Source organism: Apteryx mantelli, chromosome 2 (genome assembly GCF_036417845.1).
Source record: "Apteryx mantelli isolate bAptMan1 chromosome 2, bAptMan1.hap1, whole genome shotgun sequence".
Lineage (NCBI taxonomy): Eukaryota > Metazoa > Chordata > Aves > Apterygiformes > Apterygidae > Apteryx > Apteryx mantelli.
In genome coordinates this window covers 63,648,722-63,653,945 of record NC_089979.1, presented here as the reverse complement: position 1 = coordinate 63,653,945, position 5,224 = coordinate 63,648,722, and positions in this window count along the sequence as shown.

Sequence of the window (5,224 nt, the reverse complement as noted above, 5' to 3'; positions counted from 1 at the left end):
CAAGCCTGGCTAACTTCATTCAGTCTCCTTTCTTTCTGACTGCTGATGGTGACTGTGATCCCTTGGAGTAATGTAAATATTTTAGTAAGTGTGCTGTGTGTGATAAATTTGTGATGAACTGTAGATGCTGAAGTTCATGCTGCACAGAGAGGTGCAGTGTATGAAGCAGCCAGTCAAGATTTTCTTTTGCCATAAGTCTGACTTTTAAGGGACCATCTTTTGCAAGGAAATGGTAGTTCAGTCCCAAGGTCCTCTCAGTCTGTCTTCACTGTCAGGTCTGTAAACTACGGTGTAAATTGTTCTAGCTGCATTTACACTTTGTAATGTGCAAGTTCTTTGACCTGCTGTGAAACCACCAATGTTATTGGCCACTCAGCAGCTATGAGATGGTGTTTTGTTGCTGCTCACTCCAGCTGAATTTGTGTTACATTTCCAATGTTAAAAAAAAAAAAATTCTTCCTCTCTCTTTTTTTTTTTTTTTTTTTGGGGGGGGGGGGAAGCAATTTCAAGTCCTAAAGCATTTGACTGTATTAACAATTGAACGGCATTATAACAAATTAATTGTGTCACTATTGGAAACGAACCAGGAAAGTATGCTGTCCTTGTCTCCAGCACTGCAATCTAGCAGCCTGCAAGTTTACCTGAAGTTAATGAGAAACAGGCTAAATCTTTAACGATATTGTCAACCTAAAATGTGATACAAGGTATAACAGATTGTCCTTAGGATATATTGCTAAATCATCATTTCCACTGTTCACAAACAAGAATGTGCATGCGCAGCAGACCTAAGCAAATGGTGGTTCTGACCATGTTTGAAAAACATCATGACTGTTGCAGAGCTGCTCTTGTGCAGGATCATAGTCTTGTCTTCTCTGAACATACGAAGATTAAAAAAAATCTATTTTTATCTCTCCATGTAGACCTAAGATTGACCTAAATCTGCTGTAGCATTATGTCATGTGTACACTGCTTTAATTTTAGCTGATAGTTTTTCTTAACTTGCACTGCAGAAACAAATTCAGTAGTTGCAACTTTTGGGATCTGGAACCTGTAAAGTTATTTTCAGCTTCGTTTGCGCTTCCATCTCTTCAGCCCTTATCTTTCTTGCTTTGTATAAGTGAAAACATATGCTAAACTTGCACTGAGAAAAGGGATGATATTAGGTAACTGCATTGGCCCTTTTAATAAAAGAAAATATCATCTATGCCAAAAAACCCACGTTTTGACAAGTGTCTTTGCTAGCTACTCGTCCCCTGTCAAAGCCCCATTTTATATACCTGGTATAAAACGGGGTAGAATAGATTGTATGTCCCACTCTGTGATTTCACATTTTTGCTGTGTAAAAGATAACTGGTAGGACAAACAAATGACTGGAAGAAAAAAAAAAAAAACGGGGAAAGTAGTAGGCACCAGTTGAAATCTGATTAAAATACATAACCATGACACTATGCCCTTACACAGTATTATTGTACAACTGTCTCAGGGTTTCTTGCAGCCGTTTTTAATGATTTTTGTAAGTATTCCATACTGAAGATGGGACTAGGTCCTAATAGCATCATTTAGCCAAATATTAGGACAATTTCTGTGTTCGAGAGTATAAGCACTTGTAAGTGGAGGAAATGTGAGAAGTTAGGTTCTCTTTAATTTGTGAACGCTTCAGGGACCAACTCATCAAAGTGAAAAGAGAGGAACCACCACCAACTTTTAAATGTGTATGTTTAACTACTCTGCATCAGATAGAATTGTAATATCTTTAAAAGGGTGATTTACTGGTAGGCAAGCATAAAAATAGTACTTATGTTTATTTTATTGCACATATAATAGTGTTCATTTAACATAATAAGCTTAAATTGCATTGAGAAGAAATCTTAGTATGAAAGACTGATTTAATGAAAGAGCTTTTCTTGAAATTATTCCAACAGTGGGGGAGTGTTCTTTTTAATGGAACTACATCAAAATGTTAATCCTCCTGTTTATCATTGCTTTGCCAGATGTTTACTATGTACACAAATGCTTCTTTGTTCTGTGTTCTTGTGGGTTTTTTTTTTTGGTTTTGTTTTTGATGGGGGTGGGGAGAGAGGTACTTGTAATGGCAAACCTTTTAAACAAATAATTCATTAATATTCTTGAGCTCTTAACATGATCTTCCATTGATATGAATTGGAACTATATTGATTTATATCATCTGAAGAATTGTCCTTAATTTTAACACTGCCACTCTGGGATTGGTGCTCTTTACAACAGTCACTTTCCTTTAGTGGGGAACTAATAGCAGCTGTATGTTTCTGAAATCTTTGTAGTGTAGGCTAGTAATTGTGATACTTCTTCTCAAACTGGCCTTACAGTTGTTCTGCTTTTTCTGCCCAGCTTTTGCCACTGCTGTTAGAGAACCAGCTCTGCTTTCATAATGCATCTGTTGCACATGTGTTTTTGGTATGTCTGACTGTATACGTAAAGCAGTTCTATGATAGATAGCCTCATCACAGCTCTCTCCCTACTTAGCAGGCAGGTTTTGATTTGGATTCATCCATCATTCATCTACATATGGTCTCAGTTTTGGTGAAACTGCTCCCAATGTCACTTTATGCATGCTTTTTGAGACAAGGACTGCCTTTTTTGTTGTTGTTCAGAGAGTTGCATGGCTGTCTGATGCTAGTGACTGAGTACTTAGCAAAAGGAAAAAATACAATATACTAAGATTAGCATAAGCTGAAATGGATTATTATTTCAGACTAAGGGTTTAGACAAGTGATGAAGTTACTATATCTGAATAAGTTACTGCACAACAACAAACGTGCAGTAGCTTACCTTGCGTTGACTGGATGTTCCAACACATTCAAACGATCAGAAGGAGATTCAGGCGAAAGCATTTGTTTTTCTGCTTGTCCGGAGCATTACTACAACTCAGCTGACATGTAGTGATTCACTAAGGTAACTGAATCTGAGCTTCTGTATTAGAAACTGCTCAAATAAAACAGTGTTTCTACAAATCATAATGACAACAAGCTGTGAGCTTCAATCTCTATTTGTTTGTAGTGGGTTGGAAGGACATTGATATGGCACGTTAAATGCCATCAGCTGGTTTCATGGCTCTTGCCATGAATCAAAATGGGAAATGGTGGCAACATGGATGGTTGCAGTGTGACGAGGAGGGATGTACTGAATGTCAAAGCATCGCTTATTCTGTTCTTACTCTCAAACTCTAAGCCCATTTAGGAGTCTTTCTCATGCTGTGACTTTCTGAAATGTCTGAAAAAGGAATAATGTTACTTTGTACTTCTCGCTACTTAAGTTAAAGAGTGATTATAATAAAGCAGAAAAGTGTAAGGCTTTTAAACACATTGAAGAAAATGGAAGTGGAAAGTTATGCTTTCTGGATTTGATTTTAAGTTGTTTATCTCCCAAGAGCGTGTTCTCTGTACCAGACCTATGAACCTTTAGAGGGAAATGCACTTATGAGTCAGTTATTGATCATATGTTAGCAGGTAGGATTATTTTTGTTCTGCATCCAGATCATTTCTAATGCACAAAAATATTTTTTTCTGCTCTGAATCAGTCATGCACAAAGTTAAACTCAGTTGCCTTGATGAAATCTTATCCAAATAAATGCAAGACAGGGAAGAATGTGTAATAGCTAGGTAATGTTCTCTTTATTCCCTGAATTATGAAATACCACAAATCAGTTTAGTCCTCAGGGATAGAAATATTTAACTATTAAACAAAAAGAAAAAACAACGCAACCCCCTTGAGCTAAGGCCAAATGCTTAGCTTACCAGAGTTCAGTACTATCTATTTTTTCCTTATCAAAGATAAAAATTAAATTTTTAGAAACACACTGAAAAACACTCTCAATGTTTAGAAAAATCCCTGGAAAGGTGATGGAACGGCTCATCCTGGATGCCCTATCCATGCATGTGAAGGATACAAAGGTGATCAGGAGTAGTCAGCATGGCTTTACCAAGGGGAAATCATGTTTAACCAAGCTGATAGCCTTCTCTGATGGAATGACTGGCTGGGTAGATGAGGGGAGAGCAGGGGATGTTGTCTCCCTTGACTTCAGCAAGGCTTTTGACACTGTCTCCCAGAACATCCTCATAGACAAGCTCAGGAAGTGCGGGCTAGATGAGTGGACAGTGAGGTGGATTGAGACCTGGCTGAATGGCAGAGCTCAGAGGGTTGTGATCAGTGGCACAGAGTCTAGTTGGAGGCCTGTAGCTAGCAGTGTCCCCCAGGGGTCAGTACTGGGTCCAGTCTTGTTCAACTTCTTCATCAATGACCTGGATGAAGGGACAGAGTGCACCCTCAGCAAGTTTGCTGATGATACAAAACTGGGAGGAGTGGTTGATACACCAGAGGGCTGTGCTGCCATTCAGAGAGATCTGGACAGGCTGGAGAGGTGGGCGAAGAGGAACCTCATGAAATTCACCAAGGACAAGTGCAGGGTCCTGCACCTGGGGAGGAATAACCCCAGTCACCAGTACAGGTTGGGGGTTGACCTGCTGGAAAGCAGCTCTGTGGAGAAGGACCTGGGAGTGCTGGTGGACGCCAAGTTAAGCATGAGGCAGCAATGTGCCCTTGTGGCCAAGAAGGCCAATGGTATCCTGGGGTGCATCAGGAAGAGTGTTGCCAGCAGGTCAAGGGAGGTGATCCTCCCCCTCTCCTCAGCCCTGGTGAGGCCACATCTGGAGTACTGTGTCCAGTTCTGGGCTCCCCAGTACAAGAGGGATGTGGCACTACTGGAGCAAGTGCCATGGAGGGCTACAAAGATGATTAGGGGACTGGAGCATCTCTCTTATGAGGAAAGGCTGAGAGAGCTTGGCCTGTTTAGCTTGGAGAAGAGAAGGCTGAGAGGAGATCTTATCAATGTGTACAAGTATCTGAAGGGAGGGTGTCAAGAGGATGGGGCCAGACTCTTTTCAGTGGTGCCCAGTGACAGGACACAAGGCAACGGGCACAAACTGAAACTCAGGCAGTTCTGTCTGAACATGAGAAAAAACTTCTTCACTGTGAGGGTGGCAGAGCACTGGCACAGGTTGCCCAGAGAGGTTGTGGAGTCTCCTTCTCCGGAGATATTCAAAACCTGCCTGGATGCGATCCTGTGCAACGTGCTCTAGGTGCCCCTGCTTGAGCAGGGGGGTTGGACTTAGATATTCTCCACAGGTCCCTTCCAATCTTGACCCTTCTGTGATTCTGTGAAAAATCTGGAAATAATGAGTCAAGTCAG